This window comes from Triturus cristatus, chromosome 12 (genome assembly GCF_964204655.1).
Source record: "Triturus cristatus chromosome 12, aTriCri1.1, whole genome shotgun sequence".
Classification (NCBI taxonomy): domain Eukaryota; kingdom Metazoa; phylum Chordata; class Amphibia; order Caudata; family Salamandridae; genus Triturus; species Triturus cristatus.
The window spans coordinates 499,121,611-499,148,989 of record NC_140595.1 but is presented as its reverse complement, the minus strand read 5'-3'; positions in this window follow the sequence as shown (position 1 = coordinate 499,148,989).

Below are 27,379 nucleotides of genomic sequence, written 5' to 3'. Positions count from 1 at the left end.
AGCAGTGGAAACAATGGAAGGATACAATTCATCCAATTAAATCCACGGTAAAGAGTTATTATTCCAGGGGTTGACAAAATCCAAGAACAGAAGGAAAATAATGGAATTAGGAGCAGGGAACTGACTTGGACTGAAAAGTCAATCAACACATGGCTAAGGGGCTGGCCCTAAGCACACTCACTGTAAGTGCATGTTAAAATATGGGATGCAATGCTAACTCCAGCAGTGAGACTGCAATAAATTAAACAAGGCCAAGCAGTCTATTCAATGCTTCAGCTATGCACGTTTAAATCTCACATTGAGTGATTGGTGTGCAATTCATAAAATCCTTCACCTACCCTCGGGCATTTATAGTTATGACATTAGTGCGGAAAGGTAGACTGGCTCAGGTCAGATCCTAATCTCTGAGCTCAGCATGCGTTTGTCAAGCTATAAGAAAGCTGCATTTGATAGAACTCTGCTGCTGTTATTTTGCGTTTCTGTACAGCATTATGGCATTGCTGTTGTTGCCAAGCTTGCAGGGCATATTTCAAATGTTGGAACTTTGACGTATGTGTTCTCTTAAGACTTAACAATGTCAAGCTTCATAACGCAAGCACTAGTTTGCTTGCTTCCTACTTTAAATTGCCTGTAATTTGAAACATGCAAACATTTCCACTTTATCAAGCAAGGCTACTAAACATATTATTGTTACAACCTGCCTGTTTTATAGTCGCTCTAAAGCTGTGCTTTATTACAATTAACTGTAGAAGGGCTTAACTCATTACAGAATCTCTGTCTCTGAAATGAAATATGTAAATTGATTATGAAGGGCTGGAAACCTTTTTTGACGTGAGAGATAAGCCATAACAGCGACATTACTATGTTGTGCACAGGGTTCTTCCTTTACTGTTGCATATTTAGAATTTTGTTTTCCCCACAGGAAAACATATGCCACAAAATCTCAATTGGCCTGATTACAAGTTTATGTGCTATTTATAGCACATGATTAATAATAATTATACCACGAGGGGGCATATTATCAAGAATTGGCGTTAAAATTATCGCCGCTTTAACGGCAGAAAACTGCCGCTAAAGCGGCGATAATGGGCTTGATAATATGTCCTTGAGAATTCCCATAGAAGCCCATGTTCTGGTGTCAACATGGACTTCTATTGGAATTCTCTGCGGCATATTATCAAGCCCATTATCGCCGCTTTAGCGGAGTTTTTTGCCGCTAAAGCGGCGATAATTTTAACGCCGTGCTTGATAATATGCCCCGAGGTACGTTATTTATCGGGTACGTCAATAGCGCCGATTATGAGTTTCTGAGGAATAACGTGCAGACTTTGGTGTATAGCACACCAGAATCCACATGGTATGGTAAATACTGTACACATTTCCCCTGCTAGGTTTTGGCAGGTTTGATCAACTCAAAAGTTAATGAAGGTTAAGGTGTTTAACACATACAATAATGATCGGATACTTTAAATACGTTCCAGCTCATAACTGCGACCCCTGAATAAACAGGGGTTAGGTATGGGTCGGAATACACCAAACCACTCATCAAGCCCAATGAGTCTTAAAAAAAGGCAAAATTTACAGCAAGGACTCTAGAGGGTATCATTGACCAATGTCATCCAGCACTGCAGGACTGGCATAGTAGCAGGCTGAATCAGGATTACATATTTGCCAATTTACACATGCCAATGTGTGCTACATGTTATAGGCACTTTTCGCACCTGTAGAAGAGAGTTTATAACATTGTAAATGCTAAGGTCAATGCACACTCTGATAGAAAGGCTATCATTACGAGTGGTCTCTGAATTGCAATGGGGCTGGTAACAGCACCAAAATTATGAGGTTCAAAGTGTTTCACGGACCTGTTTACTTTCACATAGAGATTTTGGCTGCTTGAAGCAGCCAAAATCTCCAGAAAGCAGCAGAAATCTCTTTGTGCTAATCAAGAAAAACACAAAGGGCCCGATTTAGATCTTGGAGATGGGTTACTCCATCACTACGGTGACTGATATCCCGTCCAATGAAATATAAATCCCATTATATTCTATGGGATTTATATTTAGGCGGACGGGATATCCATCACCGTTGTGATGGAGTAACCCATCTGCTGAGATCTAAGTCAGGCCTAAAGTACTACTGTGGGTGGTGATCCTCATTTCTAAGGGGACCTTCAGGGTCTCACTTGTGTAGCCCAGATTTTCCCTATCCGTGGAGTTACCAACATCACAGTATTGGTGACTCCAAGGGTGGGAAAAACCCAGACTATATTCAGGGGCACTCATAATGATGGCTGAGTAATTTTCCAATTCAAGTGTGAAGGATCCCAGTCCCTTTTTTGGTGGTGCTAGGTAGTGCATAATTTGTAAAAAATTAAGTGCCAGGGCCCGGCTCGAAAGGTCACTCCAGCCTGCACCACCCATTGCCCCTGCCAGTGCTGCCAGTGACAGGATGAACATAAGTACTAACCATCGTAGTCCTACAAGTGTGACCATTCAGACTATTTCAGGCCACACAAAGCTATACTAATGGCATGACAGGCTGGTGTTATTCATTTTTTCAATGTATATTGACTAAATAAACACAGTTGTGCTCATTTCAAAATTAAAAAGACTGCCCCACCATGTGGTGGTCTGTCATTAGAGCAAGTGCTGACAATTATGTGCCGGTGCCGAGCACCAGAAAACACCAGCTCAAATTAAGAAATGGTGCTAGGAATGGTCGACTTGGCCTTGGACGGAGCACCGAATCACTATCTTGTGCCAGCCAGCTGAACAGGCAGGGCTAATGCTACAAAGCCCTTAACGCTCCTCATGACACCACCCCCTCTAAGGTTCCTCCTCCTCTTCTTCACCCCTAGAATTACATGGTAGAAATAATTGCTGGTTTGTCAGGCCTGGAATCCTTAGCTGTGGTGTTTATCTACAATTAGGAGAACTTGACATAAGACCAAAACCATTAGCCCTTTCAGCTATGACATAGCAATTCAATATAAGATAATCTTGCTATTGTTATTCATTGTGAGATTTAAGCAGATTTGCCATCCTTTCTCACATGCACGTGTTCCTTGATTCTTTCTTGTATGCAATGCTTAATTTCAGCTGGTGGTTCCTGGTGGGGCCCACAGACGCTTATTTTTGGGGTTCAGCAGACATTTTTCCTCATCAGCTATTGACCGCGAGCAAGCATGATAAAAACACACAAACGGAAAAGAAGGAGAAAGAGAAAGATGGGAAAAGTGGCACAAAGGGAGAAAACAGGGACCGGCGAGAGAAGGAGATAAAGTGGCAGCAGTGTCTGATATTGGATTCATGAGGGCTGAGATGAATTCAAGAGTGTGCAGCCTTGATATTTGGCACACCGATTTTTAATAGCACTGATAGAGCAAAGCTTTGGGCACCGCCACTCATTGTTTCACAAATTAAGGACTACTTGTATACTAATAGAATACATACATACTAATCTAATATATAGGAATCTTGCAATATGGAATTTGAATAATCTTTATTGTGTTTTCGCATGTAGCTTTTCATAAAAGGATCTCTGATTGTGTAATAATCACAACTATTTCCTGGGCTCCTCTTGTGTAACAAAAACTGCCATTTGACGCATTTTCCTATTGCTACAGGTATGAAACCCTCAGATTTGCAGCACTGGGGAACAGATCATCTTGCTGGTGTTCTCTGTGAGGGGCAAAATGAGCAATGCCTTTGGATTGCCGAGAATGTGTGGGTGGTGTTTTGAACAACTATTGCAGGAGAAATGTAAAGGGTAAACATTTTTCACTATTGCTCAATATAATCTATGATTTATAGGAGTAATTTACCACAAAATTGGGATTGTTTTTCTTGTTTAATTTTGTGTTCGTATTTACTAATGCTCTTTTAATCAGTGCTAAAATTTGTATGCATTTGTTGCATCATACGCTTGTCTAGAACAATCTGCATACAGGCTGATTAAAGGGGGGATGGCTCTTCCAGATATAAAGTGGTATTGTTTTGCTTTTCAATTTAAAAATATCCGGATGATGCTCTCGAAACCAGACGAGTCAACTTGGGGCAGACTCTTAGCAGAGATGATAAGGCAGGAGGGTGGAGAAGGTTTCCAATATAAATTCGGAGCACCTAGGTATTTCAAAAAAGTTTGTTTGAGAGTTCTAAAGGATGCCCTTAGTCTGTGGTATAAGGTCAGAACCAGATGGGGAATAGGGTATTACTCTGAGTATGCCCCAATCTGGGACTCCCCTGGGACACCGGAGTGTCTTAAGGATTGCCTGGCAATATCAATCAAAAGAGAAGGTATCACCATCTGGTCAGATTTGATACCTTCAGCGGGGGTACATCCATGGGAGGCTTTAAGAGCAAGGATTGGAGGGGGCCTCTCCAGATTTAAATATATGCAATTAGTCTCTTGGTTTGCGCGGGGAGAAGAGGGAAATTCAAGGGATATGGGAGGTTGAACATTCCTTTAAAGATGTAAATCCTAAACTTAAAGAAATCTAAAAATGGTACAGGATGTTTGTAGAGGCAGTGGATAAGGAACTCCCCCACCACATAATATATGGAATCAGGTCCCTCTGGAATGTAACATTGAAGATCTTTATGAACCCTCCTTGAAGCTGCTGTACAAGTATGTTAAGCCGGCAAATCTTAAGAAGACCCACTTCTTTGTTATTAATCGATTATATTACACCCTTGCTAGGATAGCAAAGTTTGCTCCTCTTTCAAATCCCAAATGCCCAAGATGTGACCTTATCCAGGCTAACGATCTACACACCTTTTATGAGTGTCCTAGACTCTTTGCCTTCTGAAGGAAAGTCGAGGAAGCCTTATGTGGTATTTTTGGTGAGAAAATCATCTTAAATGTGACTATAGTACTATTTGTACTATTTGGAGACGATGGCACGCTGAGCAAGAAGTTGAGCCATACACATAGAGGCTTATTGTTGTACCTGGTTTTAATAGCTCGAAGGGAAATATGCCTGAAGTGGAGTGACCCTTTACCCCCCAAACCCCAGAATTGAGTTAAAACTGCCTCCATAATGGCTAGATTGGACCAGGGTAGTGATAATGACAACTGTCTGAATATCTGGCAGGCCTTTATAGTATGGGGCAGAGCCTGGGCTTTATGTAACTCCTCCTGGTCCTATGATTACACCAAGCCACCAACAAAGCAGCAAGTCTGGTTCCGGGTACTAGACTGAAGTGAATGCAGTAGCCGCAGGGCACACAGGCTGGAAGGGCAGCTATCCAAGAATTGCAGACGCTTACTTGGTGAGATGAGGACGAAAAAAAGAAAGCAATCTGCATACACCCTGTATTTTTACTAACTTCTTGGAACATGTTGAGGTGGCCCAAACTCAATTTCCTGATACATCTCAGGTAGGTCTGCTGCACTGTAGCACTTCCTGCATGAAAAGCACAGTAAAGATTAGTTGGAGCTTGTGTGTTCGCTCTGCTCCATGGCAGAAGGCAAGGGATTAAGAGAGAATGTCTAGTATATGTATTAATGATTGCCACACAATGGATTTGAGTGTACATATTTTATAATTGAATTGATTAAGAGAGATCTACTGGGTCAGCCAAGGATCCCCTGAAAAGCAACACAGAATTCACAAGCATGGAACAAAGTAGCACTGGCAAACATTCTAATTCTGGTACACAATGTTATTGAGCAAGCAAATATCTTGCGCTACCCCATTTCATTTCGAATGGGTTTTAGGGTAGATCATACCACACAAAGGTTGTAGGAAAACATGTTGCATTTTACAGCACAATTTTTCATTTTCCCAAAAGGAGCTCAATTCAGGGCCCTGTGTCTATAGGTACCAGTCCCATCTTCGGCTCCAACCACGGCTCTAACCACAGCTCAAAGGCTCATTTAACACAACTTCTAGTTCTAGCTAAATAAGGATATATGTGTGTGTGTATTTATATGATACATATTTATGTGTACAATACTATTTCAGACTTAGAGCACCACATACATTGTGCAAAAAAGGTGGGAGCTGCTCTCCACTTAAACTTGGAAACTACCCAAAGTTCCCTGCTTCTTTTTTGTCTTTTTATATATATATATAAAAAACGCGTTTTGGGACCCCCCTTTTATCTCAGCCCCCGCTTGACGAATCCCCCCGAGACTTTCAGGGTAGGAGCGGAGCGTAGCGCCCCACCTATTTTGAAAAATTCGCGAGGATTCGTCGACTGGCGCCAAAGTTATTCAAAATAGAATGTTGCGGATTTCCTATGGAAACGTGGTCCTAACTATAACTACCTACTGGCGACCGCCAGTAGGTAATATATATATATATATATATATATATTATCTACTGGCGGTCGCCAGTAGATAGTTATAGTTAGGACCGTGTTTCCATAGGAAATCTGAAAATTCTATTTTGAATAACTTTGGCGCCGGTTGACGGATCCTCGCGAAATTTTCAAAACTAATGGGCGCTCCGTTCGGCTCCTACCCTGAAAGTCTCGGGGTGATTCGTCAAGAGGGGGCAGAGAAAAAAGGGGGGTCCCAAAACGCGTTTTCCCCATGCATTCTCCCATAGGACCTTTAGTCGAAGGTACAGCCCGAACGGCTTAACAGAATTACTTGAAATTTGGCAGAGAGGTAGCCATAAGGTCAAGGAAGTGCCTTTTGCAGGTCTGGTGTAAATCTGTACAGTATTCCCTGAGAAAATAGCATTTAAAAGCATATATATATCTATACGCGCGCAGGGTGCACGCACCGTGCGCGCACCGTGCGAGCACAGTGCGAGCACCCTAACGTGCGCGAGCGTAATTCTGATTGGTGGTTACATGTTAGTTAACGTTCGAATCGGTCGAAATCAGGAAGTGTCGGACGCCATTTTGTTTGTTTTCAGTGCGAGAGTGAAAAAGGAAGGTGGTGAACGTGAAAAGGGGGCAGGGTAGAGAGTTCCTGACCCCCTAGCCTTTGTCAGGGGGTCCCTGAAGGACCCCGAAGGCAATCAATCGCGGGGGTGCAAACCCCCCCCCAAAAAAAATACATATATATATTTTTTTTTTTAATTTTTAAAATACCCCCAAAAAAATAACAAAAAAAAATTTTTTTAATACGTACTTTATTGTAAAATAAATATATAAAAAAATAATAATACATAAATAAATTAGCATTTAAAAAACCGTACAAATTCACTGAAAAAGCCATAGGTTTCACACATGTTATAGTTAGGAATTAGCATTTAAAAAACCTTGCAAATTCACTTAAAAAACCATAGGTTTCACACATGTTATAGTTAGGTGGATATTTCATTCGTAAAAAACCAATGAAATTCCCCCGTTATAGTTAGTTCAGATAACTATAACTCGCGCGACCGCCACTCTATCACAAGGATGATGTCATCAGTGATGTCATGAGTGATGCCACTGACCATGTCATGAGTGATGTAATATGTGACGTCATGAGCAGTGGATTGCGGGCGTGCGAGTTATAGTTATCTGAACTAACTATAACGGGGGAATTTCATTGGTTTTTTACGAGTGAAATATCCACCTAACTATAACATGTGTGAAACCTATGGTTTTTTAAGTGAATATATATCTAGATATAGATATAGATATAGAGATAGATAGATAGATAGATAGATAGATAGATAGATAGATAGATAGATAGATAGATAGATAGATAGATAGATAGATAGATAGATAGATAGATAGATAGATAGATAGATAGATAGATAGATAGATAGATAGATAGATAGATAGATAGATAGATAGATAGATCAATAACTCAGTAGATTCACAGCAGTTACTCCACAGATGGAAACAGACCACCATTTTTGTGCTGAAAGCTTCTTTATTGCTCCGTCGGCTTGATGCGTTTCAGCTCAGACGAGCCTTGATCACATGACACGGTAACAAAGTAACCTTTCTTTTTTAAAGTGACAAGTGACTGTTGTGGAATACAATGTGTGCAAAACAGCTAATAGACATAAAAGACACACCATGAAAGGATATGGTTACAACTTGACAATATTCATAAAAGTCATAATTTTTAGTAAATAGTAATGACGGCTGGCACGTCATTGTGCTAATTCATTTGACTAATGCATACAACTAATGACTTTTAAAATAAATTAAAATGTATGCAGCTCATATTATCACGTTTAAATACATTTTTCTTGCCACCACATCATTTATTAAAAACTTCTAATACTAGTCATACAATATTTTGTAAAATACATATATTTGTAATTTTGACATCTGGAAGCTTTAAATAAATTAAAGTTAAGATATATATATATATATATATTCACTGAAAAAACCATAGGTTTCACACATGTTATAGTTAGCTGGACATTTTACTGATAAAAAACCAATGAAATTCCCCCGTTATAGTTAGTGCAGGCAACTATAACTCACGCGACCGCAATCCTCTGCTGATGCTAATACTGTATTTAGACACTTATTTGCCCATGTCTTCTTCCATTAAATTTTAGCTATACATATATTACAAATATTTTTTTTTCATAAAGACACATATGTCATCAGCAGAGGATTGCGGTCGCGTGAGTTATAGTTGCCTGCACTAACTATAACGGGGAAATTTCATTGGTTTTTTATCAGTAAAATGTCCAGCTAACTATAACATGTGTGAAACCTATGGTTTTTTCAGTGAATTTGCAAGGTTTTTTAAATGCTAATTCCTAACTATAACGTGTGTGAAACCTATGGTTTTTTCAGTGAATTTGTACGTTTTTTAAAATGCTAAGTTACTTTACGCCATTCGTGGCGTGCGCGCCCAGTTACCGCAGTTCGTTCCGTGCGCGCACGGTGCACTTCGCGCACCGTGCGCGCACAGTGAGCACGCGGTGCGCTTCGCGCACCGCGCGCCCACTTTACGCAGTTAGTGCCGTGCACGCACGGTGGTCACGCGGTGCGCTGCGCGCACCGCGTGCCCACGTTACGTGGGATGGGCCATGTACGCACGATGCGCTTCGCGCACCGTGCGCACATGGAGGACATATTATGCGCTTCGTTGTGAAAGGTAATCGTTCATATTTTTAGTAAATGACATGCCATGCACAAATGGAGCACGTCGGTGTGATCAAGGAAGTTTGTCTTCCGAAACGCGTAGCCTGTACCTCAATTAAATATCCTCCTTGTACTTCTGAGAGCGCGTATTTATTGCATTTTGGATCGGAATTGTTCGCCAGCTGTGCCTTACTGGCTTCACGCGCCACCGATCTACGGGCGGAGCTTCCAGGAAAGGCGGAATCCATTACAAAAAAAGATATATATATATATATATATATATATATATATATATATATATATATATATACAGAGAGAGAGAGAGAGAGAGAGAGAGAGAGAGAGAGAGAGAGAGAGTGAGAGATACACACACAGTGAAGTAGTATACAGTGGAGTGGCACAGAGTACAATAGCATAGAGTTGCGCACAGTGGAGTGTGATAGAATGGAGTGGCACAGAGTGTAAAAGCATCCAGTGTAATATATATACACTCTAAGCCACTTTACTCTCTATGGAGGGGCCACTACACTGAATGCTATTAACCCCTTGTGTGCCCCGCCCTTTCCACGCCCTGTGCCGGGCGTTTCATTAGCGGGCGGGGCTCATGACGAGATAGTCTCGTCATGGGCACAGCGCAACCGCGGCCCATGACGAGACCATCTCGTCATGGGCACTCAAGGGGTTAAACTCTATGCCACTCCATTCTATCACACCCCGGTCAATGCCCCTCCACTGTACGCAACTCCACTGTACGCAATTCAACTATACGACACTACAGTCGTACATATGAATATGTATTCACTGAAAGAATCAAAGGTTACAGGGATGTTATGGTTAGGAAATATCATTTTTTTAAACTTAGAAATTGACTGAAAAACACAAAGGTTACAGAGATGTTATAGTTAGGCTCAAGTTTCACTCGTACAAAACCAGTGAAACTCAGCAGTTATAGTTAGCTGAGCTAACTATGACTCGTGCCCCTATAATTCACTGCTTAAGACCTCGCATATTACATCATTCATGACATGGTCAGTGACATCACTGATGACATCTCAAATGACATCACTGATGACATCATCCAGTGACTCTGATTATTTTAAAAATGTTTCTGACTCTTGAATATATATATACCAAGGTGTATTGATGAATCAGTGGGTGTATGAGAGCCTGTATCGATGATTCAGTAGATGCGCGACTGACTGTATAAGTGAGTGATTAGGGGTCTCAGTGAATGTACGGGTCAATGACTAGGTCTTCTGAATGTCTATATCAGTCTGTCACATGGCGTCTAAGTGGCTGTACAAGTTGGTGAGTGGCTCATGAGTGGGTGTATGGGTGTATGTGTGGGTGAGTGAGAGGGTGTGTGACTGCCTGCATGGAAGAGTGAGTGGGTGAGCCATTGGGTGAATGGGTTTGTGAGTGTGTAAGAGCAGTGTTTTGCAAGTGACTGTGTATAGCTGTGTCTGTGAGTGAATGGACGTGTCAGTGGTATATGGATGAGTAAGAGGAAATGTGAAAGGCAGTATAGGTGAGTGTTGGAGTATATGAGTGACTGTATGTGTGAGTGAGGACTTGTGATAGTGGCTGTATGGGTTAGTGAGTGCTTGTGTGAGGGGCTGTGTGGTTGAGTGAGTATTTGTTATTATCTGTATGAATAGGTGAGTGGGTGTGTGTATAACTGTATATGTGAGTAAATGGCTGACTGACTCTATAGGTGAGTCAGTAGGTGTGTGAGTAGCTCTATGAGTGACTGACAGTGTGTGAAAGGCTGTATGGCTGTACAAGTGGATATATCAGTGGCTGTCTTAGTGAGTGAGTTGGTGTACGAGTGGCTGCATGGTGACTGTGTGGATTTGTGTGTAGACCTATGAATCAGTGAGTGGGTGTGTAAGTACGGGTATGGGTGTGTCAATGGTTTTGACAATGGTAGTGTAGAAGTTGGAGTGGGTGTTTGAAAGGTTATTTTGGTGTGTGAGTGAATGTGTCAGAGATTCTGTGGAAGATGTCATCAGTGATATCATTTGAGATGTCATTAGTGATTTCACTAACCATGTCATGAGTGATGTAATATGTGACGTCATAAGCAGTGCATGGCGGGGGCATGAGTTATAGTTAGCTCAGCTAACTATAAGTGCTTAGGTTCACTGGTTTTACATGAGTGAAACTTGAGCCTAACTATAACATTTCTGTAACCTTTGTTTCTTTTTAGTGCATTTCTAAGGTTTTTTAAATTATATTTCCTAACTATAACGTCCCTGTAACCTTTGGTCTTTTTCAGTGAATTTCTAAGGTTTTTTAAATACTAATTCTTAACTGTTATGTCCCTGTAACCTATGTTTTTTTCAGTGAATTTCAAAGGTATTTTTATTTCCTAACTGTAACCTGTAAACTTTGAGAGTGTGTGTGAGTCACTGTAAAGGTTGGTGACTGGGTGTGTGAGTGGCTGTATGGGTCAGTGAGTGAGTGTGCAATGTCTGGTTAATTACGTAAGAGCATGAGTAGTGCCTGGGTGATTGCATAGGTAGTGCCTGTGTGATTCTATGAGTGCAATTGCCAAGGACACTCTGTAAATATCGGGTGTTTTTCACATAGTGTAAAACACAGATATAGACATATTTTATATAAAGTTTCAGTGTAGCTATTTAGTAAGATACTAATTTAACTTTCCCCTTTGTATTCATTTTTCAAAATACCTACTTCAAAAATGCATTTTCCTTCTTCACAACAACACCGGAGGTCGCAATGACATCAGTAGTCATGAATACAAATTAAAAAGTTTAAAACGGGTATATATAGACATATTTTACACAAAGTTTGAGTCTAGCTGTTTAGTAACATATTTGTTTAACTTTATTTTAACAGCACATTTGTAAAAAACAATAGTTAAAAAAATAACTTTCACTCACCAACAGAAAATAACTACCAAACACCCATCAAACTACTCATTATTACCCAAACTCATTTTGAAAACTGTGCTGGTTTTTAACATTTTTTCTCTATTTTGACAAAAAGACACTGATCGTTGCAAAGATCATGTCACTGTGAAATAAAGGAATATCATTGAATAATAACCTTTAAACTAAAAGAATAAGAAGAACATGCCCATTTATCTATCTTGAACATTCTTTATGAGCAGATATTTACAAATCACAATATGTCACAAGACAATGTCGAGGGGTAAACGTAAAAAATATTTGTGCTGGAGTATGTCCATGCTTTATCATCTGAAAACATATCAATAGTCTAAAAGAAGCAAGGAGGCAATGCAAGGCTGAAGCACCCTCAACTTCAATAGCAGCCACAACAGCACCGAGGTAGAAAGTCCCTTCGGAGGTCCAATCTCAAGTTCAATGATTCGGCTTCAGAGTTGTCCCAGATGGCATCACACTGCATGGATTGTGGAGTTGTAGTGAGAGCTGGAGAGTAGTCTATAACAGCCCTTGGCAATGCTGCAAAGAATCATAAATGTTGATTTTTTTTTTTTTGTTGGGCCTTCATAGTTTTTCCACATTAGCAGGCTTTTTATTATCTTCTAATTTATTGTAACACTACTTACATATAACTTGCCGTAAATACAAGTCAACACTCTGTGTTTGAATCTTCTAGTGAGTGCATGAACAAGATACACAAACATACTCTAATTGTTGAGACCACACTGAGTCAAATTTTATAATCTCTTTTTCAAAACTATCAACTGTAACATCTGTATCCTGTTCTGCAACTCCTTCTCTTAACAACTCTTCATTTTCCCTAGAATCCTACCCAGGACCAAATAAAACAAAACTGTACATCATCACAAACCTTTTCTGCGTCTGCCACAGTACCATGCAAAAGCGCTCTATTAACTTCTCCTAAACATAGAGCAGGAGTTTTCACATAGTACAGTCTCATAACTAAAGTTCGCTTTGTATTTCAATTTTTTTTCTAGCCAATATAGCAACTACTTTACTACTCAATTACACATAATATGAAAACTGTTTTAATGTTAAGTTGTAGTTTCAGATCGGCAAATCTGCAAATAAACCTACCTACATAACTACAAGCACTTATTTCAATGTACCAAAGCCAAAACAAGACACAAAATGTAATTTATTAGTTACCTTTTAATATTATGCAAAAACCACAGTTGATGGACAGAATGCAGAACAATGTCATACATTCACCCCAGTGCAGAGATCTGGGCCTAAATCCATCGTTTTTTTGCTCACCATGCCGTTCCAGTTTGAACCCAGTCATATGCAAATCAGTCTTGACCCTGTGACACATGGAACAGTCCAGCCCGAACTGCCAAGCCAGGTCCTCCCTGGACTAGAAACAAGCCTCCTAGGACCGGTTTCCGGGTTTCACCCCTCTTCAGCCAGGATTGCTTGATTCCAGTGGCATGGAGAGCATGGGACCCACGTCTGGGCATACCCTTCCCACTCGGTGTGACAAATGCAAAAACAACAGTTGATGGACAGAATGCAGAACAATGTCAAGTGGAGAGGTGTGGCTCACTAGTTAGAGGCGGCAGACCCGTAAGCTGAGAATCGGCCAGGGACCAGGGTTCAATTCCCGACGCGGCAGGGTCGTGGACCAGGGTCAAAACGGACTCGATAATTCTCGCCTCGGTACCTACTCTAACCAGGAACACACTCGGCAACTCTGGGCATTAAGCTTGCCTCATCTCTACAACGGCCCCCCACAGACGCCGGGGATGCCTGGTTTCACCTTGGAGATACCCAGAAAGGGACCATCTCACAGGGATAGCCAGGACGGGTTCCCCAGCGGTCTACAGCGCCGGGACACCCCGCTGCTGGGGTAGCTGTGCGCTTTACAAGTCTACAACATTTACATTTACATTCACCCCAGTGCAGAGATCTGGGTCTAAATCCATTGTTTTTTTGCTCACCATGCCCTTCCAGTTTGAACCCAGCCATATGCAAATCAGTCTTGACCCTGTGCCTCATGGAACAGCCCAGCCCGAACTGCCAAGCCAGGTCCTCACTGGACTGGAACCAAGCATCCTAGGACCGGTTTCGGGGTTTCACCCATCTTCAGCCAGGATAGCTTGATTCCGGTGGCATGGAGAGCATGGGACCCACGTCTGGGCATACCCTTCCCACTCGGGATGACAAATGCAAAAACAACAGCTGATGGACAGAATGCAGAACAATGTCATACATTCACCCCAGTGCAGAGATCTGGGCCTAAATCCATCGTTTTTGTGCTCACCATGCCATTCCAGTTTGAACCCAGCCATATGCAAATCAGTCTTGACCCTGTGCCTCATGGAACAGTCCAGCCCGAACTGCCAAGCCAGGTCCTCCCTGGACTGGAAACAAGCATCCTAGGACCGGTTTCAGGGTTTCACCCATCTTCAGCCAGGATAGCTTGATTCCAGTGGCATGGAGAGCACGGGACCCACGTCTGGGCATACCCTTCCCACTCGGGGTGACAAATGCAAAAAACAACAGTTGATGTACAGAATGAAGAACAATGTCATACATTCACCCCAGTGCAGAGATCTGGGCCTAAATCCATCGTTTTTGTGCTCACCATGCCATTCCAGTTTGAACCCAGCCATATGCAAATCAGTCTTGATCCTGTGCCTCATGGAAGAGTCCAGCCCGAACTGCTGATCCAGGTCCTCCCTGGACTGGAAAAAAGCATCCTAGGACCAGTTTCGGGGTTTCACCCCTCTTCAGCCAGGATAGCTTCATTCCAGTGGCATGGTGAGCACGGGACCCACGTCTGGGCATACCCTTCCCACTCGGGTGACAAATACAAAAACAACAGTTGATGGACAGAATACAGAACAATGTCATACATTCATCCCAGTGCAGAGATCTGGGCCTAAATCCATACTTTTTTTGCTCACCATGCCATTCCAGTTTGAACCCAGCCATATGCAAATGAGTCTTGACCCTGTGCCTCATGGAACAGTCCAGCCCAAATTGCCAAGCCAGGTCCTCCCTGGACTGGAAGCAAGCATCCTAGGACCGGTTTCGGGGTTTCACCCCTCTTCAGCCAGGATAGCTTGATTCCAGTGGCATGAAGAGCACGGGACCCACGTCTGGCCATACCCTTCCCACTCGGGGTGACAAATGCAAAAACAACAGTTGATGGACAGAGTGCAGAACAATGTCATACATTCACCCCAGTGCAGAGATCTGGGCCTAAATCCATCGTTTTTTTGCTCACCATGCCGTTCCAGTTTGAACCCAGCCATATGCAAATCAGTCTTGACCCTGTGCCTCATGGAACAGTCCAGCCCGAACTGCCAAGCCAGGTCTTCCCTGGACTGGAAACAAGCATCCTAGGACCGGTTTCGGGGTTTCACCCCTCTCCAGCCAGGATAGCTTTATTCCAGTGGCATGGAGAGCACGGGACCCACGTCTGGGCATACCCTTCCCACTCAGGGGGGGAAATGCAAAAACAACGGTTGATGGACAGAATGCAGAATAATTTCATACATTCACTCCAGTGCAGAGATCTGGGCCGAAATCCATCGTTGTTTTGCTCACCATCTCTGAACTGGCTTGGTGGAGTGAGCTAAAGTATGATGATGGATTAAACCCAGATCAGTTAACTGGGGGTGAGTGTTTGATTTGCTCAAATGCTCCGTCCATCATCCCCTTTAGTATTGCTTTGTTCGCCCTAAGTTGGCAGCGTATGGCCAGACGTGGGCCCCTTGCTCACTTTGCCACTGGATTCAAGATAGCCTGGCTGATGAGGGTTATGAACCCGAAACCGGTCCCAGGATGCTTGTTTCCGGTCCAGGGAAAACAAGGCTTGGCAGTTTGGGCTGGTCTGTTCCCATGAGGCACAGGGTCAGACTGATTTGCATATGGCCATGTCTGAACTGGGGTGGTGGATTGAGCTAAAAAATGATGATGGATTAAACCAAGATCAGTTGACTGGGGGTGAGTGTTTGATTTGCTCAAATGCTCCGTCCATCATCCCCTTTGGTATTGTTTTAAAATCATAGCACCCTCTCCTGCAACACAGCTGCACCATATCTCAGTTCTCACTTATACACGCAAAAACACTACTTTAACCCTTATGTACTCAATTTTAATATAAATCTCAACCGAGGTGTAAAAGTAAATACAGTGTCTCAATACTGTAAATCCCAAAAAATAACATGAGAGCTATTTCTGTGCCTCTCTACCACTGTGTCACTGGTACATTTAGTGTTTCAATACTTTTCTACTTGGAAGTGTCAGATTTAAACGTTGAGAAACACTGCATATAAAAATCTGCACATTAATCTGTATCACAGCATATAGCTCACTAATTCATCTGAGTACATGCAAAAAGTGTGTGACAGGTTACATATGTAATTCACTAGATGGTTCGAAAAGGGTAAATATTCCTCACTAAAACGTGTAAATACATGTGTTTCTGGTTGAGTACAACAAACTCCCTGGATGATTGGATGAGTGGATAGATAGTGCCTAGGTGATTTCCTCAGTATATAGGTAGTCCCTGCATGATTCTCTGAACATGTAGGAAGTACATTGGTGGTTCTATATCTGCATAATTAGTGCCTGTGTATTCACATGACTTTATTGCTACTTTCTGGGTGATTGCATAAATGCATGGGTGTTGCCTGCGTAGTTCAATGAGTACATAATTAGTGCCTGCACGAGTGGAAGAGTGCATGTGTAGTGCCTGGGTGATTGAATAAGTCTAGATATCACACTTGATATATAATTGCATAAATGGCTCTCTAAGAGCATGCATTGCTCTATTACTCAGCGTGCACATGCATCAGTAAGTTTTTAAAACTGAAAACAACAATTCTCACTTTTTCAAAGCAGAACCCCTTTTCTTAATGGCATACCTACATCATGTCACATATATTTCTTGTGTCTTTAAAACATGTATTCAACATTTCTCAAAGAAAAGTTACACACCAAGTGAAGCTAGCACATGAACTCTCAAGAGACATTTGGCAGTATTAACCCTCCTCAATTGTAAACATTGCATGTTTAAAGAAATATACCACCCTCACCATATACATGACATTTTCAGCAGCCTTAAAGAACATAGCTCACCATGTAATCATATATGTGATTTCATAATAGATATACACGTTCAGGGCATCTTTCCAAAAATGTATAGTTCTCTGCATCTTTAATTAAACTCACGAGTCTCATCATACATATAATTATCTGCAACCACATCAACCATATCTCACCATCTAAATATGTGCGAACCGGTCATATAAGTGGTATGGTAATGCCCTGTATATGGACTTACAAAATCAGCATATGCTCAAACTTCAGTGTGTGCAGAATGCAGCCACTAGATTGATATTGGATATTGCGAAATTCCAGTCTGTTGCCCAGGGTTTAAGTAAGCTTAACTGGCTTCCAGTGAAAAAAAGGGTAGACTTTAAAAATCCTTATGTCTAGCTTTCAAGGCTTTGCATGGATATGGTCCTCAGTACTTGAAACAACACTTCACCTGGTACTCTCCAGCCAGATATCTAAGATCAGTGCAGAGCAAACTCCTCCAAACCCCCACATTCAACAAGGCACTCTGGGGAGGTAGTAGCTTTGTGCTGGGCAGAGTGAAATTGTGGAACTCAATCCCAATTGATATAAAAAGCTGTCCAATGTTACTCTCCTTTAGAAAAGCATTAAAAGCCTGGCTGTTCTCTAACTAAATCTCTCTCCCTGTTTTCTGACCGGCAACGCATCGCGAAGCGCCTATACGCCTTAGGGCAATCGTGAGCTATATACATTTTCAATTCAATTCAAGAAGTTAAAAACCACATTGACAAACACTTTCTACTACATATCTAACATGTATTACTACTTTATAATGCATATACAGATGCAACACATTTTCTTATCTTTTATTTCTGACTACACTACTCCTGTTTAATAATGTGACTAAAACTACCACAACTCCTAGAATGCAAATCATATAGATGTATACATTCTTCACATAATTCTTAAACAATTAAAACATTGTCCTTTTTAAAGGCATTGCTCATGGTAATTTTCAACAGTACTAACATCTTAAACACATACCCACTGCGAGATACAGTTCATCTGATATTTATGTTTTCAAATCACTGTGATACTCTTTATAATCAAACTCCCATATACATCTTCATTTATAATGTACATTTTTTAAATAATTAAAAAGTTATATACATACCAGTGAGTTGAGTTTGTAGATTATATTGTTGTTTTGGCTCTTTCAGGATAGTTTTAACACTGTTAAGATTTGTAAAAACTAAGCACAAGATTGGTACACCACTCTCATAGAAAACAACTATAAAATGGCAACCTCTTCAACTTTCCACTCTATGATCATGACAAAGGCAGCAAATGAAATCATGTCTTTCATCTTAGACTACTACATCTCCACTTGTGAATGGTTAGCATCTGTTTACCCTTTCCCTCTGATTCAAAACGAGGTTCCTGTCTCTGCGTATTCGCGATGTGTTCATGATCATTGCAGAATAATTGCAAAATAAACCGATATTTAGCTCCAGTTTTTTTATTTAAATACTGAACAACACTTTATTACACAGTCCTAAGTTTTAAATTAAAGTTTGCCATTACCTAAATTGTGTCATACCTCAACAACCTTTAAAACAAAATGTTCTGTCTCTTTAACACCCTTCCACCAATACACTCTTAGCTCAGTGTACATAGCAACCCAGTGGAACCAGTAGGTTACTAGTTCATAGCACATTCTAGATGGAACATCCTACTTCCAAATGAGATTCTGCTGATGTGGTTTACTCCACAGATTCAAAAACATATTCATGTCTGTATTACATTTCTATTTTTAAACAATAGCCAATAATAGGACTTCTTGCTAAGGCATCCAGCACACTACCTAATTTTATTCAATTTCATGCTGACAGCATCCAATGAAATATATCTTTTTTTTTTTAAACACCACCATTTAACTGCTTATCATTTGGAAAACTACCTCATTCAGCTGCAGCTTTCTCCTGACTGCTATTGCTCCTTCGCTTCAAAATGCTTAGAGTGTGGAATGTGGGCCGCAGCTATGTCTAATGGGCTAAAGAGGCTGCAAAAAACAGAGGTATTGACAGGGACTTGGGTTTGGCCAGAGACGGTTAAAGTTTCATCAGTTGCTGGCTTTGGTGAAATCCATTGTGGATTGCTGAGCTCCTCACTTCATGATTGTGCACTGTGGTGGCAATAACCTAGGCACATTGACTGGGGTAGGACTGGAAATCCTAATGAAAGATACCTTTGCAGAACTAATGTCGCTTTTCCCTCACACTGTCTTGGTGTACTCTAATATATGCCAAAGACAGAAATGGAAATGAGCAAATCAATTCTGTCCACAGATTGACAAAGTCAGCATTCCTCAGAGACCATCGCATGGGCTGTATCAATGCATTTTGACATGCATGGCATTTACAGACAAAGGCAACAGGGTGTTTCTAAGTAACCTGAAATTCTGCATCCGGTCATATCTTTAGCTGTCATATACACACAATCACCACAAAGGCTCTTGTCGGAGCTACCCTAGTACCCAAAATATTGTTAATTTTCTTTAAAAAGATCCTTTTTTTAGTTTTTGGGAATCATCAAGATGATGTTGCTATGGTCATGGATAACTAAAACAGACATTCAACAGGCACCAGCAAATCCAAAAATAATAAGTAAAATAAATCCATTCTAAAAATCCATTCTAAAAATTGCTCTGCACAAAATGTTATATACATGCGTCTTTAAAGACATGTTTAAAGTCATGTTATGGTATAAAGTTTCTTTAAAACCCATCTTTAAGACTTATTTTCTGTTTTCTCGGTTATTTGGGAAGTCACACCAGTGCTGTTAACGGCGAAGTGCGCTTTATCTTTAAAGTGGAAAATACATATATGCACATATATTACAGTACTTTACACACTTGGGGTTTATTACTGTATACTTCAAACTCATATTTTTCTAGTGTATTTGTAGAACAACCATCTCTGAAACCTATTTTCCGTTTTGGCAGTGAGACCGGACATCACGATGATGTCTACAATCGCTATACCCGCAGATACGGTGAGAAAGCGGAAAGCAAAACAGGAATTTAATAGCCACCACCACATTCAACGATTATACCTATATAATTAATTCTAACCATCAAACTACACAACTCACTATCTTAATAACTCTATAAAAACATTTATTATAACAATGCGTATTAATGATTCACTGGTATATTTTTTTATATTCCCGCCAATATTCATGGTGTCGCTGCATTAGTCACAACAACCCCGCAATGGTACATGAGGGGGGCTGTGCTAGCGGTCGCGTCGTGGTGGTGAATATCATGTGCGATTAAATACATCCATTTTGAACACATAACTTGTGTCACTAACACACCCATTTCTCAAACATGAGGTCAGATTATCTCCACCCTGACTGCTTATGTTAGCTTTCACACAAATTTTCAGCCCTGGGAATTGTTCCCGGATGAGAAAACGGCAGCCGCAACATTCTGCTTAGGTTGCGTCCAGCCACTCACAGCATTCCTGTGAGCATGTGCATTTATGATTAATCGCGAAATCAGCATGAAATAACCACAGCCAGAGACATATCTAAAATTTTCAGCTTTCATTTTGCACAAACTACTGTACGGATTTGCACCAATTAACAAAAAGCACAATCTGCGTACCATCATCTAACTTTCTGCCGAATTTGGTGTAATTCCGTCCAGAGGTTCAGGCAGTAGGTGTGACAACGCATTCCTATGGCAATTAACATTACAAACGCATCCTTTTTCCGCACCCCTATTTCTTGGTCCGCACTGCAAGGATCACCCCCAATCTTTCCATGATACACAGAATAACCTACTTTGACACTTTGTTTTGAAAAATTTCATGAAGATTGGTCAATTATAGGCAAGTAAAAATTGCTGAAAAAATGCTGAAACTAGGTCCTAACTATAACTACATACACACACACACAAAGCAGAGCACTCTGGGTAGTTCCCAAGTTTAAGTTGAGAGCAGCTCCCACCTAAACCCAGAGTTCTCTACTTGTTTTTTGCATATTTTATGTGATGAACTAAGCCTGAAATTGTATTGTTTTAACTTATACTGGGTGCACCCTTGTGTTTGGTCAAAGCTAAACCTCTCTGAAGAGCTATAACTATAGTGAAACACGTGCCAGTGGTTGCTTTTATTCATTCCAGGTTGGCTTGGATGGTATTTTACCAATCTAAAGCTGTAATACTTTGCCTGAAATGATAAAAGGCTTTTGTTATGTTATAGCTTGGCGTTGATAGCATTGTGCTAATCCTATGCTTAAAGACTTTGCTGTAGAAATGGCAAAATAATTTCCTCTTTTTAGCTTGGCATGGATGGCGCTGTTCTAATACGATGCTTAAAAACTTTGCTGGAAAAACAGACATTTGAAGTGAGCAGATTCAGAGTGCTGTGGGTGTTGTAGGGTGCTCTATACTAGAGCTGCTATTCACCTAAACTTGGGATTAACCCAGAGTTCTCTGCTTCTATCTTGCATATTTATGTGGCACTCTAAGCCTGAAAGGGTATTGTTTTGATATAGCCTCTCTGTAGCAGTAGTTACTCTAACCAGAGATAGGAATCTCTCTGATTTTTCACCATTAACATATTTGCGCCCATTTGATGAATCTCCCCGAAACATTGCAGACCTATGCAAAGTTTAGTTTTACAGAAATTCATCATGGGGTGAAAAGAAACAAGCATTTGCAATGCAATAGGTCTCGCATAGACGCGAGTTTGAGCTACTGATATTGTAAATGACAATGCGTTTTATTTATGTTTCAAAAATCAAAACCTAAAAGGCATTGTCATTCACAATGTCAATAGCTCAAACTCGCGTAAATGAGACCTGTTGCATTGCAAATGCTTGTTAACTTTGTGTGTGGAAAGTATTGGATGGAGAGTCCTGGAAATTGTAATTTCGGGAAGCTCGTTGGACCACTTGAAAAAGCACGGTCCTCTGCCCCACCGCCAGAGAAGGGGTGGCATGGCCCCTTGGTGGGATATGGCAAGGCAAGGCTCAAAGCACTAGAGGTGAACGCCTTCTCAGCAATTCATTCTCAAGCGGGGCATGGCTTCCCACCTTGCAAGCACTTCGAGTGGAATATTGGAACACTGTGAATTACTTGAAATAACAAAAATTAAAATGCGCTTTTTGAATCAATATTCAATTATATTTTGACATTTCTGGTAAGGAACATGCAGATGGGAAGAGATGTCAGACAGCCCTCGCCTCTTTGCATTTCCATCAATCATGCGCGCCATATTACAGAAGCTTTCTCACGTTTGTCAGGCTCATGCACAACTCGCGGATCAAGGCTGGGATGTCCCTTGCCATTCGTATACGTGCAGTCCTGATTTCACGAGACAAACAGGACAGAAGTCAGAGCATCAAGTTCAAATCTGGGCGAAAGGAGGCAACCATCATGGGCAGGTAAAGCTCATTCCTACGGTTGTACACGGACCTCCTTCGCCTCCCAGAGCCACTACAAGGTTTTAAGCTTGCAAACTATTTCTATCAAAAATCTAGAATTCTCTACCAGATGACCAGTCTCTCATCGACAATGCTGCACCCATGAAGGGACAAAAATGTAGGTCAGCGTTCAAGTACCTACAGCAAATTGCATCTGCAAAGGGGTCTCGAATACTGTAGCAGCTAGAATGATGGATCAGGGCTCAGAATATGCAAACCGAGACTTCTAAACTTGTGTGGCTGAGAGAACTGTCCATTTAAGTGGTATAAGTGCATATCTTGTTTAACAACTGCTGCCCTGAGATATTTAACATGGACGATGTACCCATCCATCTCCTGGTGATCTTCTTGTGCCTCAGGGGGTCACCTTCATTTTCCGTCTAGCCGGCTGACAGTGTTAATATGTCGATCAGGCATTCTGGGCGCATGAGCAGGGCATTGCTATGACGCGAGGCTGAACACAGTGAGATGAGCAGCTCAAAACATGTGACTGCCAGCTTTCAGAAGTACAAAGCGCCAGTCTAGGAGAAGGAAAGGACGGGGCAAAAATAAAAAGTAACCTGTAAAGATGCACTCTAGGCAGAGTAGGAAGATGACCTTTTATTGGAGCAAGATATAATCACAAAGCACTTCCAGCGCTTCCTCCCAGCTTCTCAGCCCCCAGCTGCACGTGCAGTTTCGGAAGGAATTAGTGCACAGCGAAAAAGAAAGGGCTTGTGCGCAGATGGAATCGAGGACTGGCATGGGATAGAGGGAGCTAAAATGTGCACAGACATCTCCTGTTCTGCAGCTAAAACAAGCAGGAAGTGGGATAAGGGAGGGGGTGGCAAATGGCGTGTACATTTCGCGGGTGCTTTGATGTTCGCAGTGTCCGCGCGGTTCCCTGAGAACATCAAAGCGCCCGCGAAATGTACACGCAGGCTGTCAAATGGTGCGCGCGCCCAGCGCACACGAACTGTGTGAAAGTGATCGCGATCACATCAAAGCGGCCGTGCGGCCCGCAAAAGTGAAAGCAAACGAGTGCTTTCAGGCCTCCAAATGGTGCGCGCGCCCGGCCGGCGCACATTCACTGTATTTGGAGGCCTGAAAGCACTCGTCTGCACTTCCAGATCCCCCATTTACAAAAGCTCTCGCGAGTGCAGCGCTAAAGCGCTGTCTCAGGCGAGACCTAAAAAGGGGGGTCCCAAAACCCATTTGGGCACAAATGCATTTCCCATAGACTTTATACTCATGTGTAGCGTGAAAATGGCTGGACAGATTTGAATTAAATTTGCCCTGATTACACATTATGATACACAGATAATCCTTTTGGGTACTACTGGTATGTAGGGTGAGTATTTCTTTAAGTTATGAGATATTTTAACTTAGTGATATCTGTAGTCATGGTGTTTCCAGGCAATGTCCCTGTTTTTCGTAGTATTTCCTGGAAGTACCGCAGTACATTGTGATGACAAGTCATTATGTGATTGGTAAATGATTGCCTTTGCAAAGGTTAAAGGCAGCCCTGTTATTTTTAGGTACCTTGAAGCTGTGTTCTGAGTTACACCTTTTGATATAGGCAAATATTAGGTTTGATATTTTTCCCTAGCTATTACCACTTTATTAAAGTGGTAATAGGTAGGGAGAAATGTTTATAAGTTTCTATATATTTTAAAGAAATGTACTGAGTATCATGGCACTGCATCAGGAGTATCGTGGCACTTAAAATAAATTAAAAAACAAATACATATGTAAAAAAAAATCAAAAATACAAATATAGTTTACTACAGTGTATTGAATGTTTTTAACATATTTAAATATCCACAAAAATGACAATGCAGTAATGTGGTAATACCTACTAATTATCCCACTTCTCCTTAAACTGCGGTGAAAATATATAGAAATGTATAGCCTCTACTTATTACAGCATTAATAAAGTGGAAGTAGGAGCTTCACAACCTATTGCCTACTACTAACCTATATCTAAGACCGTAACTCTTAATGCAGCAAAATGCAGAACTCGGCCAAAGTGTGCTAAAAACTGCATGGCTGCTACCTTTTACATTAGGTGAATAGAGCCAATTACATACTGACTTACCATCCATATGTACTGCGGTAAACCACGAACATACTGCAGTATACCGCGGCACAATATATAGCTATGTTTTTAAAACTTGTAGCATTAGCGCTAATTACACTATTTCTGCATGCTACCAAACATTATCACTCATAATATCTATTCCAGATATATCATATCTACATCCCTTCACAAACTTTCATGCTACATCTGCTTCAAGTACCACACTCCAATTTATGCCATTCCGCTCCATGCCTCTCCACTCTACACCACTAAAATCTATTCTATTATACTCTATGCCACTCCACTATACATCACTCCACTATGTGCTACTCCACTCTACGCTAATCCACTGCACTCTACTCCACTCCACTCTAAGCCCCTCTACTCTCTATGGAGGGCCACTGCACTGGATGTTATTATACTCTATGTCACTCCATTTTATTACACTCCAGTCAATGTCACTCCACTGTACGCAACTCCACTGTACGACACTTACAGTCTATGCTATTGTTCTCTATGCCCCTCCACTGTATGCTACTTCACTGTACACCACTACACTTTATGCTATTCAGGTGTGTGTCACTCCACTTTACACCACTGCACTTTATGCCACTCCACTCTACAACAATCAACTGTATGCTATTACAAACAACACTACAGTCTATGCTATTGTACTCTATGCCACTCCACTGTATACAACTCCACTGTATGCCACTCCATTATATGCCACTCTACTCTATGACAATACACTGTTTGCTATTACACTGTATACAAGTCCATTCTCTGCCACTCCACTCTATTCAACTCCACTCTTTGTCACTAAACTCTACGCTACTACAATCTACGCTATTCCACTGTATGACACTACACTCTAGACCCCTACACTATATGCTGTTCCACTCTATACTAATCGACTGAGCCCTAGTCCACTCAACTTCACTCCACTCGACGCCACTCTACTCTCTATGAGGGGCCACAATACTGGATGCTATTACACTCTATGCACTCCAATCATTGCCACTCCACTGTACGCAGCTCCACTCTACGACACTACACTCTACGTCGTATTCTATGCCACTCAGTGTATGCTGCTCCACTGTATGCCACTGCGCTTTAAGCCACTGCACTTTATGGTACTGCAGCTAACCACTCCACTGTACGCCACTCCAAAGTATTCCACTTCATTATATGCCACTCTACTCTACAACTATCCACTGCAAGCTATTACATTGTGCAATAATCCATTCTACACCACTAAACTGTATTTCAGACCACTCTGCATCACTCCACTTTACATCACTCCACTCTATGCTATTCCACTGTATGACACTTTACTCTATGCCACTGTACTCTGCGCTACACAACTATATGCCATTCCACTCGACGTTACTGCATTGTACACTAGTAAACTCTTGGTTATTCTATGTTACTCTGCTCTACACCACTCCACTGTACACTATTCCACTGTATATCACTGCTCTTTATTAACTCAAAAAGTTAATAAAGATATTGCCACTTTTTAACCTTTTATTTATACATATTGATTAAATGTAATGTGGTAAATAGTGTGTTTCATTTTTTAAATGTTTTGTATAAATATCATTTGTTTAAATAATATGAGAAGAAATTATTAAAATAGTAACAACTTTGAACATATTTTTTCTGTTTTCCTTGGTCTTCTTATTGTCATAAATATTGTGTAATTTGTTTACTTTATTGACATTGCCTAGAAGTTTTTGTCATTACTATTCTTAATTTCATAACATCATCCTCTGTAAACAATAGCATGAACTAATCTATTATCCTGGAGATAGTTTTCTTCATTAAAGAAAGACTCTGCACTAGAAGTATGTATGCATTCTCCACAGAAAACTGTACAAAAGTTACTTCTATTCACTAATCTGTTTTTCTGGTTTTGTCTCTTCATGCACAACACCATTTTCTCAAGAGTGTTCATTCTATTCATAATCAAAATAAAAAGCTTCACCTTCAACGCAAAGGCCTTATCAACTACTCTTTCAACTAGTTCTTTCTGTTTCAGTTCATGTCTCCTTCTTCTATATGTCTTCATATTTCTCAGTAGATTTATAACTACGAATCATCCTAGCTCGGATTTCCTTAAACTGCTTCTGTCTCCTGGTTAAGGTGTGTCCATCTTTGTTACATTTTTTTCTGTCCTTGTTATATAGATTTTGTCCATTGTTAATCTTTCTCATAGTTTGAATTTTATTTTTATTACTTCATAATCTCTGGAAATGTCCACATAACTGACTTTGTCCTCTTACCAATAGCTCTTTTTTGTTCACCACTTTTCCTTCATTATGCCCCTTTTGAGCCTCAGTTCTGCGTAGATACTGTAGTTGCTTCTGTTCATTTTTCTTCTGAACTTTTGTAGGTATTCTGTCTGTAATTAAGCAGATGTTGTTCTCCTCCAAAAAATATTTAAATTTTTTTCTAGCCAATGTAGCAACTACTTTACTACTGGATTACACATAATATGAAAACTTTTTAATGTTAAGTTGCAGTTTCAGATCTGCAAATCTGCAAATAAACCTACCTACATAACTACAAGCACTTATTTCAATGTACCAAAGCCAAAACAAGACACAAAATGTAATTTATTAGTTACCTTTTAATATTATTCAAAAACAGCAGTTGATGGACAGAATGCAGAACAATGTCATACATTCACCCCAGTGCAGAGATCTGGGCCTAAATCAATCCATTTTTTGCTCACCATGCCGTTCCAATTTGAACCCAGCCATATGCAAATCAGTCTTGACCCTGTGCCTCATGGAACAGTCCAGCCCGAACTGCCAAGCAAGGTCCTCCCTGGACTGCAAAAC